Raw genomic sequence first — 16,606 nt, 5'->3', positions numbered from 1 at the left:
AGGAACTACAGAAGGATGTGAGCTGCCTTGTGGGTTCTGGGTCTCAAACCCCATTCTCTGGAAAAGCAGTCAGTGTTCTTAACATCCAAGCCATCTCTCCAGCCCTCATAAATAGAGGATATATTTTAAAGATAGATCCAAAGACCTTTGAGGATTCACTATGGAAAATATAGGTAACAATTTATCAGTCTCACTGAGGTACTCAATCCCTACCTCTCTGGTAATCAAGAGTATTGATTCCACTGATTCCTAGCCTTCCCACAGTTCCCAGTGAGTAGGAGTTCCTAGTTGGTCATCTTTGTACCACCTGACTCTACTACCTGTAGTCATACTTGGCCAGGGTCGATACATAACCCCGTGTGGCTTCGGTCTCTAGGATTAGATTTGGAACTCTGAGAAACCAGTCAGTGATATAACAAGATAAAAGGCCACAGAATAGTCTGGACAGATGGCTGGGGTTAAGAGCACAGACTTCGGGGCTGGAGAGATGGCTCAGCGGTTAAGAGCACCCGACTGCTCTTGCAGAGGTCCTGAGTTCAATTCCCAGCAACCACATGGTGGCTCACAACCATCTGTAATGAAAAAATAAAGCGGACAGGCGTTGTTTCAGTCAGACTGTTAACAGCCGAAAATGTTTGAGGTGAGAACTGCAGGGGCTAGGAAGTGTCCCTTACTTACTGCTTTATGTCCCTGTTGAATACGGTTTTGAAGAGAAAGGTGCAGAGTGTGACCTTTCCAAGTTTCTGAGAGGCTGTTAACAGTCTGAGCCTAGTTTCCGTGTTTGGGCTAGCCACAGTAGAGGAGAACATTCTCCTTTACTCCTTTACTCAGACGAGCTTGTCTCCAGGGAACCCAACTCAGAATGCCCACCCCCACCCACTGGGAGGCTTTCTACTGGACTGAAACAACGCCTGTCCGCTTTATTTTTTTAATTTTTTAAAGGATTTATTTATTGTATATGAGTACACGGTAGCTGTCTTCAGACACACCAGAAGAGGGCATCAGACCTCATTACAGATGGTTGTGAGCCACCATGTGGTTGCTGGGATTGAACTCAGGACCTCTGGGAGAGCAGTCAGTGCTCTTAACCGCTGAGCCACCTCTCCAGCCCCCGTCTGCTTTTCTTTAGGTCTCTGCTTTATTCTCATGCAGAACATGGCATACTTTGGATTTTCTTCTCATGGCAAATGCTGGTTACTTTAAGGTCACAAGGCCTCCTGCAGCCTTGCTATGAGGGCTTGTGTCTGGTCGTATTGTACCTAGGCCACGTTTGATTGCTGTTCCTGGGAGTTCTGCTATTTTGTTGTTTTGTTTGGGAGTTTTGTTTTGGGGGGATTTTTTTGTTGTTGATGTTTGGGGATTTTGTTTGTTTGGGGATGGGGAAGGAGGAGGAATGGATCTGAGAGGGGTGTGGGGAGGGGGTCTGGAAAGAATGGAGGGGGGCCAACTGTGGTCAAATGTAGTGGATGAGAGAAGAATGCAGGCCTCAATTCTTGAAACTACATGACCTCTTATTTTTATTTTTTAGTTACTTTTAAATTTTATGTCTATGGGTGTTTTACCTACACGCATGTCTGCGCACCATGCCCGTGCAGACAGACCTGGATTCGATTCCTAGCACTCACATGGTGGCTCACAACCCGTGCTTGGGAGTCCTATGCCCTCTTCTGGCTACTGCAGGTGCCAGGTGCCTCCTGTTGCCTCCCTCTTTTGGAAGAGCTAACAACCCCCTCCACTTTACCCTCACACAAAATCGTCACGACTTGACTTTGGGACGGGGTTGTGGCACAGTTTTTAATCCCAGCCCCAGAGAGGCAGGCAGATCTGTGTTTGAGGCCAGCCTAGTCTAACTTACCGAGTTCCAGGCCAGTCAGAGCTACATGGTGAGACTTTGTCTCAGAAAACAGAAAGCAAGCTAGACAGCACTTCATCGTCTCTCTGTCCTTTCCAGGTAAGCCCAGAGTCATATGGGAAGGTCTCCATCATCCAAGCCTGCCCTTCCAGGGCCCCACCCACCACTTCTCACCCCTCAATGCTGTTTGCTCCTTTGCTTTCTCACATATGCCGATTCCTTCTACAGCTGTTTTTGCTTTTTGCTTGCTTGCTTTCTGAGAAATGGTTCACATGTCTGTAGCCTCATCTGGCTGGGACCCACCACAAAGAACAGGTTTGCAGATATATTCGCTCTCCCTTCCCCTCCCCCCTCTCTCTGTTACTCAGATATAGGCCAGATTAGACCAGATTAAAAGTAGATAAATGCAGGTTTATTAGGAGGCAGCTCTGGGGTGGGTTCACTGATCTCACAAGTGGGGCTCAGTGAGGTCACACGTGCAGGCTAAAGCAAGGGGGTTTTACAGAGCTTAGGTGAGGAGTAATGACATGCCAGCTACAAGCTGGGATGGCATCCATACACAGTCAAAAACTGAGCCCCTGGGTGAGCATTCTTGGGTGGGTTACTGGAAACAGGAGATGTGATGACATGTTATTAGCCTGGAGTTTTCCCTTAGAGGGAGGGCGGGGTTGGAGGAAAGAATGCGGGAAGGGGGTGGAGGATCCGTGTCCAGTTTGGGTATGAGCAGAGGTTCCAGCCTAACACCTCAAACTCAGAGATCCATCTGCCCCTGTGGGATTAAAGGCACGTGACACTGTGCCCAACGAACCTTTACCTCTCATTCTTTTTTAAGCTTTATTTTTTATATATGAGTACACTGCAGCTGTCTTCAGACACACCAGAAGAGGGCATCAGATTTCATTCAACAAATGATTGTGAGCCACCATGTGGTTGCTGGGATTTGAACTCAGGATCTCTGGAAGAGCAGTCAGTGCTCTTAACTACTGAGCCATCTCTCCAGCCCCGCCCGCCCCCGCCCCCGCCCCCCCCTTTTTAAAAAACATTTATCATTCATTCTTTACGACTCAATTCCCAGCATTTCTGTGGCTGCAAGACAGTGTAACTTTAACCTGCTTCCTTGGCTGGCCTACCAAGGGTGAGATTCCTAAAGGACAGGGTTCTAAGACTCTCGCCATTTCTAGAATGGCTGCTGCTTAATGGGCAATAACTCCCGCAGAACGACTGCACTGCCCGCTCCACCAGAAGCATCAAAGAGGGACTGGTATCCTTCATGTACCCAGCACAGCACGCGCTGCTCTCCAAGGCAGCAGGAGTATGGGTGCAAGATTCCACCTTGACTGTGCATAGGGTACTTTTTGAAAATATCAAATCCCAAGTGTCATCTTGCCCACACCACACCCCAGTGGCCGAGTCCACTGGTCTCAAGGGAGACCAGGCTTTCGTCTTTTGTCCTTGTTCCTTTTTTATTTTTTCTTTTAACATTTAAAAAAAAAAATTTCTTCATGATGTTCTCCTGGAATCCACGGTGAGGCTCGCCGCCTCGGGGAAGCTGGGGGCCACACGCACCTGCTCCGTAGGCACCCTGGTCTGCGCACCCGGCGGCTCCTGTTCCAGCACAGGGCGGCGCCGCACTCTGTCCGCTGACTCCTGGCAAAGCTGTGCGCGTGACTCGCGCTGTGCGCAGCGCCGCAGCCTGGGAGGTGGGCGCGCCCGCGGGCTTGGCGGGCCGAACCAACGCGCCTCGCGGAGGGGCCGCGCGAGGGCTGCCCAGAGCGGACCATCGGCACCACGCCTGCAGGGGGCGCCGGGCGTTACCAACGCGCCGAGCCGAGGGGAGCGGAGGGGAACGCCGGCGTGGGCTACCACGCGACCCCTGGAGGCGCCTGGAGGCGCGAGACAACGCCGCCCGCGCGGAGAGACGCGGCCGACGAGAAACAAGGTAGGCGCGCCTCTCCCGAGGCTACCGGGGCCCTGGACACTCACTGCCTCCACACTGCGAGGGGTCCCTCGGGACGGGGCCTCAGCCTGCCAACCCACCCTGCCCTTCTCCAGGCGTCCTGCCTGCCCGCCCGCCCCGCCCTCGCGCCTCCCCTCTGCACCCTCTGGTCCCTGGTTCTGCTGCAGACCCTGCTGTTCAGAGGTCCAAGGAACCCTCCAGAAACACAGCACCAGCCGGCCCTTTGGGCACCACCCCAGGTCCACCCCCAACCGTCTCCACAAACTGTCCCCCTTCCCCCCGCCCCGAGACGCCCGGACCAGCTCGTGCCAGCCATCGCTGAACCCACATCTGTGTCCTCCCGGTGGGAGCACAGCTGCCTGTCATCTCGGGCAGTGACCTCAGTGGGTCCTCTGCGCCCTCCGCGCCTTTGGATCCGGGTTCCCAAGTTGCTCTTTGCCTGGCGCCGGCTTCATTCCTCCCTCACTCTCACCCTACTTTTATCTAGGGGAAACCTTTACTTCCCCAGTGCCCCATTACTATCCTCACCTGCTAAAGGGCAAGGTGATGGATCCAATTGTCACAGACTAGCTGTGGATTCCCAAGGTGGCCCTGCGGACACGGAGAGGGCCATACATTCACTGCTCACCTTTGTTTCCCCAGTATCCAGCACAGTGCCTGGCACATAGTAGCATAAATTAAATACCTTATGGGCAGGTGAATGAATGAATGAATGAATGAGTGAGTGAATGAGAATGAATGAATGAATGAGTGAGTGAATGAGTGAGTGAGTGAATGAACGACGAACGAACGAACGAACAAATGAACGAACGAACCAGTCTAATGCAGGGGCTGCAGAGCAGGATAGGTGTGTCTAGTTATATAAAACAGGAAGGGATTGTCATATGGGGGATTGGATTAGTTCAGTCTTTCGACCTAGGAATATACAAAATCCATTCGTTCTTCCCATTTCATTTGTATTCAGACTTCTATATACCTGCTGTTTATGTCGTTGTGTTTTTGTTTTTGTTTTTTTTGAGGGCAGTCTTAGGGCTGCAGAGATTCTTATTGGTTAGTTCCTTAGAGGTTACCCAGATAATCTTGAAAGAGCTTTGCCAGGGTTACAGCTGCTCTTCCTTGGAGACTAGATGCTCACCCTGGGGACGAATTCTGGAACTAGTCCTAGCCCTAAAGTCTGACTCTGTAGCTGGTGCTTCAGGCAGGTTGAAGGTGTGAAGGACCTTGGTTAGGGTCGGGTTTCGGGGACCTATTTTTGGCCCAGACTTGAAAGTAGGCGGTGTTGCTGGATTATGAAATAATGCTGCGAAACGGTAGCCGTTCATCAGCTAGGAAGTACTGCCTGGTCGTCCTAACGGCTTCCATCCAGGGCTCTGTAGAACCTAAGCAGTAGTGTAGCTTCACCGGAGGAAGCCATCTAAACACTCTTCCTAGTACCCCTTCCTGCTGCTTGGCCGTGAGCACTCAAAGCTTTGTTCTTGCTGCTTTTCTCTTGTTTTTATGTGGTGTTGAACGCCCTTTGGTGGTTGTTGTTTGGTTGTTGGTGGTTGGTTGGTTTTGTTTTGCCGGGGTCTTACTTTGTAGCCGCTGGCCAGCCTTAATTGAAGTCAATGACATCCACCTGCTTCTGCTTCCCAAGTGATGGAATTAAAGGTGTGGGCCACCACACCCAGTTTGACCATTGCTGTTTGAAGGTAAGCCTGCCTTGGAGTATTTTTTTTTTCCCTTGACTGTGTCTGCTTTTGATTCTTCTACCCATTGACGTGTCTTTGTAAAATTAAACTTTAGATCACAAAACTCAGTGTGGGGAGGGGCTCCTGAGCCAAATTAAGTGCAATGACTTTTTACTTTTCTTTTGTGTAATCAATTTATTTTTTTAACAGACCTTTCTACCTTTTCTAGCCCAGCCTCTGTGTGGACCTCAGTAACCCCAGATCAGAACAGTCTAGATTATTGATTTTTCTCCTCAATACTAAAATGTCAGAGCACTGCCAGATAAGATTGTTTTCCAGTTAAATTTGAATTTCTGATAAACAACAGAGCCCTATAATTTTACTTGCTAAAACTGGCAACCACAGTTCGTGGGGAGGCTTGTGTATTCTATTTTCCTCTCAGGGCTCACTTGCAAATTTAGGACAATAACTCACCCTTTTCCTGTCTTCCTGTTACTCATGCACAGTGACTCTGCATTCTGCTAAAAGTCACTTGACCAAAGAGGTCATGCAGTACATGCTAGGCTAAGGACAGGCTCTGGAAAATGCTCTGACTGCTCAAGTCAAGCTTACCCAGAAGGTGCCCACGCCAACAGTGGTTTGCAGTATTGTTTTTCCTATCCAGTGAGTCTGTCTTGCATGGGAGCACCTTTTGGGTGGCCAGGTATTCACGCTGCTCTAAGGCGCTGGCTTTGGGCGTTGGGTGTGGGATTCTAACAAGACTGTAACTGATAGCATATTCTCTGTTGTACCAAAATTACTCTCCTTTTCCTTAGGATAAAACTTCATATTCGTATTGTCGGACAGCCATCTTCATCTGTTCTTAGAACAGTCACCTTTTTAAATTTTTATTTGGTTTTTTTTTAATGTGTATGGGTGTTTTGTCTGCACATGTTTGTGTACCAAATGCATGCAGGGAGCCCTTATAGGCCAGGAGAGGGTGTCTAGTCCCCCTGGGGCCCGTGTTACAGATGGTTGTGAGCCAACATGTAGGCACTGGGAATTGAACTGAGGTCCTCTGGAAGAGCAGCTAATGCTCTTAAATCACCGAGTCATTGCCTTAACCCCTTTTCCTCATCTTCTAAACTGACTCTGCCCCAGTGAGACTAACTCCTCACTCCCCACCTCTCATCTCCTGGGCTCAGCATCCCATTTCTGCCTCTGGATTTATGTGGGTGCCACACGTTAAGTGGAATCACACCTCCCTTTGAAACTAGATTCTTTTACCTAACATAATGCATAATGTTTTCATAGTTAAGGCTGACTAACACTGTGTGTGTGTGTGTGTGTGTGCACATGTGCAAACATGTACATGCTACATTCCGTTTGTGTTGATTATACTTGGGTCGATTTCACCTTTTATGTGTTATGAATAATGCTGGAGTGAATATGAATGTGCAGATCTGTTTGAGATTCTTAAGTTTTGTGTTGTATACAAGAACTGAGTTGCTGGCCTATATGTTTTCTAAGTTTGGGTTTTTGGGGTTTTTTTTTTCGGAGCTGAGGACCGAATGTTTTTTTTTTTTTAATTACAAGAACCAGCAAAGTTTCTCTGATGCTGTACCATTCCTCACTCTCCTCAGTGTGGGAGGACTTTTCCAACACTTGTGATCCTATAGGTTTTAAGTCGCTGTCCTTCTGAGTATAAAGTAATGTCGTCGTAGGTCTTGTTTGTTTTGTTATTCTGTCTTACAATGCCAGGGATCAAATTCAAGCTAAGACACAAACCCTTTGTTCCACATTAAGACAGACCTCCTGGGATTGCCGTTGACCTCAGGTATAGTCGGAGCGGGCCTTGAGCTAGTGATCCTCCTGCCTCAGCTTCTCAGGTGGCTGCCGTTGTTTTATTACAACTTTTTCATACATCCACCACTGTAAATTGTTCATGTTCTCTCCTTCCTCTCAGGCTCCTTCCAGGAGGCTTTGTTCGCCCTCCACCGATGCTGAGCTGTGAGACACGGTTTTGAACTGTTTACTGGCCGTGTGTAGCTCTTCTTTGGAGAGATGTCCACTCAAGTCAGAGCCCCGTTTTATACTGCATTGTTTTCTGTGGCCAAGTTACATGGGTTCTTTACGTATTTAAACATTAACCCGCCAAACAGATAAGTGCTTTGTGACTATTTTCTCCCATTCCATGAGCTGGCTTTTCAATAGTTTATCTTTTTGTTTCTTTTAGAGAGGATCTATTTAGGCTAGCTTTGAACTCAGTGTACAGGTCTTTTATTTCTTTGACTAAGTTTATTCTTAAGTATTTTTTTTTCTTTTTGATGTTATACTATATACGGAATCATTTTCTTAATTTCCCTTTTGGTTTTTTTCATGGTTAGTACACAGAAGCACAACTGATTTTTTTTCCATGTTAACTTTGTGTCCTGCAACTTAGCAGAATTTGTTCTAACTGCTTTTTGTGGAATTTTGGGGTTTTCTGATTGTGGGATCATTTCCTCTGGATATAAAGATAATTTTACTTATTTTTTAATTTGGATGTCACCTACTTACTTATTCACTGGCCTCAGTTCCTTGGCTAGGCCTCCTGGTAACTGTTGCACAGAACTGGCAAAGTAAAATGTAGTTACTTCGGGGCTGGAGAGATGGCTCAGTGGTTGAGAGCACTGACTGCTCTTCCAGAGATCCTGAGTTCAAATCCCAGCAACCACATGGTGGCTCACAACCATCTGTAATGAGATCTGATGCCTTCTTCTGGTTTCTGAAGAAAGCTACAGTGTACTTATATATAATAATAAATAAATAAATAAATCTTTTTAAAAAAAATGTTGTTACTTCTAAACCCCAGTCCTTATGGATGTGACGGTCTGGTATCTGAGTCCCCAGTTGACACTTAGGGAAAAAAGCTGGTCTATTAATTAACAGTAGAGAATTATGGGGCTGGAGGGGTGACCCAGCTATGAAGAGCGCTTGGTGCCCTGTCAAAGACCAGAATTCAGTTCCCAGCACCCATCAAACCACCTTACAACTGCCTGTCACTCCAGCTCCAGGAGATCCGATGCGCTGTTTTCGGCCTCAGTGAGCACCTGCACATATGTGTGCATATATACACACAGACACACTTACATGTAATTTTTTTCATCTTTAAAAAACAGAATGGCCAAAGAAAAGTTACATTCTAAACTATGTAGTCTAAATAGAACAAAAGTACCTAATACTAATATATTTTAGAAGGATTTGTATGCCAAAATAGCTAAGGCTTTTTGTTTTCTTTTATATTTTATATCCCCATGTACACCTGGTGCCCCTTGGAAACCGAAAGAGAGCATCAGAGTTCTAAGTTGCTGGGAACCAGTCGCCTACAAGAGCTGCACAAGCTCTCAATCAAGGAGAGTGGGAGGGAGAGTGATGGGTCTGGGCTATGTAAATGTGTGAAACTGTTGGTGGGTAAAATAAAGTCCCAGCTCCCCTCTTGCTACAATGTAGTTATCCTAGGCCACTGCTGCAAAGGCCACATTTATTTGCTGTAGAGCTAAACCGAAAAGGCTACAGCTGGAATCTTCAGAGATTGTTCCAAGGGCCCTAGAATGTTTGTTGTTATTAGTTTTGAGACGTGGTCCACTATGTAGCATGAGCCGACCTCAACCTCAGGATTTCCTTGCCTCTGCCCCGCCCAGACTGCTAGGTTTACAGCATGTGCCAGACTCTAGAAAGCTGTCTGTTTCTCCCACTGAGTTATGGTCCCAACCAGCAAGAAGCTAAGAGACATGGTTGGGTTGGGAGCCCACAGCCCGTGAGCGAGCTACACAGCTGTGCAGCCGTGGTCTGAGAGAAACATCACCAAACCCTCAGGGCATGCATACAGTCCTAAAATTCCTAGGACACTCGGGGCCTGAAACCAGTGAGCCGCGCAGAGCCAGCTGAACTATAGATCCTTTCCTCCTTTTACTGAAGCCTAAACTCCCTTGTCAACCTGTTTGATGTAGGCCAGAATTAAAAGATGTTTTTCTAGTCATACTTTCTTGTTTGCAATGTGACAACGTTGGGGTCTGAGATAAACACACATAGAGTTTAAATATATGTGTGCATATATTTAAAAAACTAAAAACTGGAGGCCTCTGCACCCCATCTCATTTGATTAGAGCTTTCTTCCTCTGTATTTACCTAGACATATGTTTTCAGATTTTAAGATGGAAAAAAAAAAAAATCCATCTGCATCACCCCTGAAATTCTTGTTGGGAAGCGTAGCGTAAGGCCCAGGTGCTTACCTACCTAAAAATACTCCTAGGGATGGGGGCTCAGCAGGTATGAGCGCTGGCTGCTCTTCTAGAGAACACGGGTTTGGTTCCCAGCACCCATGTTGTGGTTAACAGCTATTTGAAACTCTAGCTCCAGGGGATCTGAGGCTTTCTTCTAGCCTCTGCTGGCGTATAAATAAAAAGACAGCGTTTTGTTTTGTTTTGTTTTTTGAGACAGGGTTTCTCTGTGCCCCTGTGGCTGTTCTGGAACTCACTCTGTAGACCAGGCTAGAATTCCAAGTGCTGGAATTAAAGGCATGAACCACCACTGCCCAGCTTAAAGCAAATCTTTTTTTAAAATCCATAGGTACGGCAAAAAAAATCCCCAGGAAGGGCAGATCCTGTGGGGTTCACGGACCACTCTGGAAAGTGCTGCTCTTCTAACTGTAGTCTCAGCTCTGATGATGTAAGGGGTTTTCTTGTTTGGTTTTACTGTTACTGTTTTCTTTTGTTTTGTTTGTTTTGTTTTGACTCGTGGTCTCACTATGTAGCCCTAGCTGACTTGGAACTCACTATGTAGACCAGGCTGGCCCTGAACTTGCAGGATCCACCTCTCCTTCCTCCCAACACCACAACCAGCTAAAACAAAAATCTGAGAAAAGCTATATGGAGTAGAGAGATGGCCCAGCTGCTAAGATCACTGGCTACTCTTGTGGACCCAGGTTCAGTTCCCAGCAAATAAGTAACATCTCCCAGCCACCTGTAACTCCAGCTCAGGTCTGACACCCTCTTCTGACACCCTCTTCTGGCCTCCTGGTGCCATGAAGAGGTCATATATATGTGGTGCAGTGCATGATGCAATGCATAAATACATGGTTCAATGCATACACACAGGGTGTAATGCATACATACATGGTACAGTGCATACACACATGGTACAATGCTTACATACATGGTACAATGCTTACATGCATGGTGTGCATGAATACATACACAGTACAATGCATGCATACATGTTGCACATGTATTCATACACAGTGCAGTGCTTACATACATGGTGCATGTGTGTTGCTGTAAAATTATAAAAAGGGGCTTTTACCCCCACTACATCCGGCACCACAGTGCCCCAAGATATCTGCTAGATATCTTGCCAGAAACACACATCCCAACTCCTTGGCGGCCAGTGTCTCTGCCGCCATAGACTCTCCCAAAGTTAAATCACCACAAGAAAGAATACACAACACAATAACCTCACCTAAACATACAAAGCCCTGTACACATCCATCCCTTAAGAACATTCATAACAACCTGTAAATGTGCAGAGAGGAATGTTCTCTTGGAGGCGGCTTCTCCTCAGTCTCCTCCTCTTCCCTCAAACTTTTCTCCCGCCCATTCTTCCTTCTCATCCGGTGTCAGGCCTCATTCTATACCCACCCTCACATGTATGGCATCCTACACACATGGATACATAAATACATGGTACACATACATACATGGTACAATGCAGACATAAATACATGGTGCAATGCATACATACATGTGCAATGCATTCATACATACATGGTACACATGCATACATACATGGTACATGGTACAATATATATATATACAAGGTGCACATGTATACATAAATACATGGTGCAGTGCATACATACATGGTGCAATGCATACATACATACATGGTACACATGCATACATACATGGTACATGGTACAATATATATATACAAGGTGCACATGTATACATAAATACATGGTGCAGTGCATACATACATGGTGCAATGCATACATACATACATGGTGCAATGCATGCGTACATACATGGTACAGTGCATGCATACATACATGGTGCAGTGCATACATAAATACATGGTGCAATGCATACATACACGGTGCACATATATACATGCAGACAAAATGTTCATACACATAAAATAATTTTTTTTTAAATTTTGGAGGCACAGTCTCACTTTTTAGCCATGGGTGGCCTGGAACTCATATGTAGACCAGGCTAGCTTTGAGTTTACAGAGATCTATGTGCCTCTTCCTCCCAAGTGCTGGGATTACAGGTATGTTGTGCCTGGTGCCAATGGAGTCTCTGAACCCAAGGTCTCTCAAAAACCTAGGAAGAACTTACTCTCTTAGTGGTTTTGAAGTTATAAATTTATTAAAGGGATTGAGGGGCCAGAGAGACAGCTCAGTGGTTAGGAGCACTGGCTACCCATCCAGAGGACCCAGGATCAGTTTCCAGCACCCACGTGGTAGTTCACAGCTATCTGTACCTCTAATTACATAGACTCTGGTCTCTGAATACCAGGCATGCACATGGCACAGACATACATGCAGGTAAAACACAGGAGATAGCAATGTTTTAAATGTGTGGATGATTGAAGTCTAGATTATATTTATTGAGGAGTATTTTAAATATTCACATTAACAAATTAGTTTCATGCAGAAATGCCTGGAATGTTTGTGAAAGTCCAGGCAGGAAAATGATTGGTATTTCAGAAGAGATAACATTGGCGTGGCTGGAAGTATCCGCCATGGTGGCTAACCTGAGTTCACTGAGATACTGGGACAAACAATATCAGAGAGGTAACAGGAAATGAAACCAGACAGTCGATGATCAAGAGTTTATGGAAGGCTGGAGATAGCATGTGTCACCAGCACGGAGGCTGAGGCTGGAGGGTCATGAATTCAAAACCCGTCTGGACTGTAGAGGACATTTGAGGCCAGTACTGGCCCTGGGACCAGATTCTGTCTCAAAGAAGTGGGACGGGAGAGTAAGTATCAAATGGAGAATTAGATACATAGAAACATGGTGAAAACCTGGTCCTGCCACCTGCGACAGAGATTTGGTGTCAGGGGATAAATAGTAAGTAGTAAACAGTGAGCTTAGTTATGAAGCCATGTAGCAATCGTTTCTGATGAGGAGCAGTCCCAGCTACTGTGTACTGCCCTGCCTGCGCTCCAGTGACACCACTGTTCTGTTTCCTTTCTGACAGGGCCTTGCTATGGGATCCTGGCTGGCCTGAATTTGTTATGTAAACTAAGTTTGTCTCAAAATCATGAACTTCCTGCCTCTGCCTCATGCATGGTAGGATTGCAGGCACGTGCCACAGCACCGAGACCGTCTGTCCGCCCTTGTCTGATCTCATTTCCTGTCCTCTGGTTGTTTCTGCAAAGTGGACTCCAGGTCGTGTGCCACCATGCCAGAGAGTAACCACGGCTGTCAGTCCCTCGCTGTTTCACTAGCTCTGTCCCCGCTTCTAAACAATACATTTGTGTACTCCTTTACTGATTCATTTTGTAGCCCAGCCACAGCAGTTCTTCTTCCTTCTGGGCACTGAGATTACAGCACGGACCACCATTCCTGGCTTACAGCTTCAGCATGGGGGTGTGTGTGTGTGTGTGTCTGTGTGTGTGCATGCCTGTGTGTATGAGTGTGTCTATGTGAGTGTGTGTGTATGTGTTTGAGTGTGTGTATGTGAGTGTGTGTGTATGTGAGTGTGTGTGTGTATGTGAGTGTGTGTGTGTGTGTGAGTGTGTGTGTGTGAGTGTGTGTGTGAGTGTGAGTGTGTGTGTGTGTGTGAGTGTGCATGTGTGTGTGTGTGTGTGGTGTGTATGTGTGTATGTGTGTATATGTGGTGTGTGTATGTGTGTAAATGCTGTGCATATGTGTGTGTGTATGTGTGTGTGCATGTGTGTGTGTGTGTGTGTGGGTGTGTGTGTGTGTATGTGTGTGAGTGTGTGTATGTGTGTGTGTGTGAGTGTGTGTGTGTGTATGTGTGTGTGTGTATGTGTGTGTGTGTGTATGTGTGTGTGGTGTGTGTGTATATGTGTGAGTGTGTGTGTGTGTGTGTGTGTGTGTGTGTGTGTGTGTGTGTGTAAGTGTGTCTACTTCTGAGCAGGGCCTGTAGCCCAGGTTCACTGAGATCTCACTGTTTACCGCCTATCAGATCTTGAGCTCCAGCCCCTCCCACAGATGCCTCCCAAATGCTGGTGTCCTGGTCCTTCGTCCCCTAACTCAGTGAGTTTTAAACCTTTTAATGTCCTAGCATGGAAAGCAAAACCTTAGCATTTATAAACCACCTTCTTCACAAGTCCCAATCATATTAGTATCTTGCACTTTCTGTGAGACGTAGTGGTCTGTGAACACCTATTATTACTGTGCACTTTATTGTGTGACTTTTAGTACCTTCTGTCTCTTTTTTTTTTTCTTAATTTTCTATATGATTCGTTCCTAATTCTCCCTAAAGTCTTTGGCAGAACTGTGAAAATACCTTATAGTGTCATTTTCTGAATGGTCGAACATGTTTCTTCCTCCTCTGCCTAGAGCCTCTACCTGTTTAAATGCTTTTCAGGCCTCAGCCTAAACATCCTCCGGCTTCCCTCCTGCTCCTTCTGGCCCAGGTCCCGTGCCTATTCCTTTACCGTGGTTTCTGTTTGTGTGCGATTGGGATTCACCATCCTCTATAGCCGTGTTCTCAACCTCCCGAATGCTGAGCGCGTTAATACAGTTCCCCATGCTGTACTGACCCCCAACCAGACACTATTTTCATTGCTACTTCATAACTGTAATTTTGCTACTGTTGTAAATCATAATGTAAATATCTATATTTTCCAATGGTCTTAGGCGACCCCTGTGAAAGGGTCATTCGACTCCAAGGGGGTCTTCACCCGCATGTTGAGAATCATTGCTTTGCATGAATATAAACTTTTACCTTTTGCCAGGATTGTTGAGGCTTGAGGGAGTCCTAAATTAAAGCACTGATAAATAAGACTCTTCCTCCTCCTCCCCTTCTTCTTCCCTCTCCCTCTTTATCCCCCTCCCCTTCCCTCTCCTCCTCCTCCTCCTTCTGAGAAGGGGCCTCTCTATGTAGCCCTGGCTAACCCAGAACTTAGACCAGGCTAGCCTTAAACTTGCAGAGCTCCACTTGCCTCTCTGCCTTATGAGTCCTGAGATTAAGGCATAGTCACCACGCCCATCCAGAGCTTTCCAAAGTAGTGCTGTGGGGATGCCGAGGGTCAGGTGCTATTCTGTGTGGAAGTAGCAGGTTTTGAAGGAGACCCTTGCTAGCCCATGGGTTCACATGGAGGATTCACTGTGTTCTGTTGACAGTGGGCAATTCGGGTGACTATGTTTCTAGCTGTGTTTATTGGACAGGGAGTTTCTTGATTTGCAGATAGCGTCAAATTCACCGTGCTTTTCTTTCTCTGTGTTCTCTTGGGATATTTCCCATGAGAGAGTCACTTCACAGTTTACAGAGGAACAAAGAACAGAGTTGAAGAAAGGTCAAAGAGTGTGACGACGCAGTCACCTCCTGAGCAGACAACAGTGGCCAACAGTAATGGCATGGCCCCCTGCTCGACATTAGTACCAGAAGGCAGGAGCAGGCGTTTGGATTGGAGCAAAGGAGATTCCTCATCTCTATTTATGATACTTGTAATTTACAGGGCCCTCCCTAAGTACCAGTCACTGTCTTTGACATCACAGGCCTTTCCCCCCAACTCTTCCTTCCACCCATAAGGAAGATATTAGTGTCTCCATTATAAAATGACGCAGATGGCTTGGTGGTTAAGGGCACTGCCTGCTCTTTAAGAGGACCTGGGTTTGGTTCCCAGCAGCCACATGGTGGCTAACCATCACCTGTAACTCCAGTTACAGAGCATCTGATGCCCCTCTTCTGGCCTCCAGTGCTACCAGACACTCATGTGGCACACAGACATACATCTAGGCAAAAGACCCATATATATACAAATTTATAAATAAATAAGTCTCGATTTTTAAATGATTTGATACTGAAAATTATATATATACATATATATGTGTATATGTATATGTATATATATATATATGATTTGTTTTTGTTGATTGTGTTGTATGGTTACATCATGTAAGTATGTATGTGCATGGTGCCAATGGAAGCCAGAAGAGGCCATCAAATAATCCCCTGGAACTGGAGTTGTGGATGGTTTTGTCAGTGCTGAGAACACACCCAGGTCCTCTATAGCAAGTGGTCTAACCACTGAGCAACCTCTCTAGCCTACTTTATATTTGTGCATGTTCCTACTGGGAATTGAACCCAGAAACTTACTTGTCAGGCAAGACATCTCTCTCTCTCTCTCTCTCTCTCTCTCTCTCTCTCTCTCTCTCTCTCTCTCTCTCTCTCTTCATTCCCAGTGACTTTTATGATTTAACTGTTTGGAATGCAGCCATTCCCAAGGCCCAAATGATAATTTGCATATTCATGTTTCGGTGGGGGTTGTGCGAGGCAGGCACGCACGCTGCCTCTCAGCGACATTCACAGCCCAGCCTGCATAGCCATGCCTGAAGTGGGACGTGTACTTGCTGGGTTCCAGTTGCTATGCTGCTGGGTTGAGCTGTCGGATCCCCAAGATCCCGCCTCTTTTGGAGTGGGCACTGAAGTCCTGACACCAGTGGACTTTGTTTTGGCAAAGGGGCTTGTTCTTGTTGTGAGATTTGTCTGTAAACAGATTATGCAACACTCTGTCCCCACATGAGCCTGGTGGGGCTGCGGTTGGCAGTGGGGGCAGAGTCATGTTCCCCAGGCCAGAAGCTCCCTACCTCTAGAGATGGCCCCAGTATAGGTTAACCAAGCAGGCAATGCCCAGCCCTTCCCTGAAATTCTGAACAGCCTGAGGAGTCTTCCAGATGGAGTTGGAAGAGCTCCCAGCAAGGACAGCAGTCTTATGTAACTTTACAGACTGCTGCCCTCTGTTCCCCCCTGCCCTTTTAAGGAAAAAAACAAATTGTTCCTCGACCAGTGCTGGACTCTCTGCCACACATCCTGCATTCTTTCCTTGCTACTCAGCAGCCCTTGTGAGCAGCTAAAGGCAGAATTGAAGACTGTGGGGTTAAAGGGTGAGGTAGGAAGAGGGCT

The 16,606-nt window shown here is 46.6% G+C and overlaps 1 protein-coding gene across 1 annotated transcript in view; it reads left to right on the top strand.

Moving 5' to 3' along the window:
* The first annotated feature begins 3,662 nt into the window (after positions 1 to 3,662).
* Rusc2 (RUN and SH3 domain containing 2) overlaps positions 3,663 to 16,606 on the top strand; it is a 44,035-nt gene continuing 31,091 nt past the window's right edge. The window contains exon 1 of the mRNA XM_032891824.1: positions 3,663 to 3,791. The gene's annotated coding sequence lies outside the window, so the exon portion shown is untranslated. The remainder of the gene's footprint in view (positions 3,792 to 16,606) is intronic.

Source organism: Rattus rattus, chromosome 1 (assembly GCF_011064425.1).
Source record: "Rattus rattus isolate New Zealand chromosome 1, Rrattus_CSIRO_v1, whole genome shotgun sequence".
In the NCBI taxonomy this organism is placed as follows: domain Eukaryota; kingdom Metazoa; phylum Chordata; class Mammalia; order Rodentia; family Muridae; genus Rattus; species Rattus rattus.
This window is presented reverse-complemented; position numbering and strand designations above follow the sequence as displayed.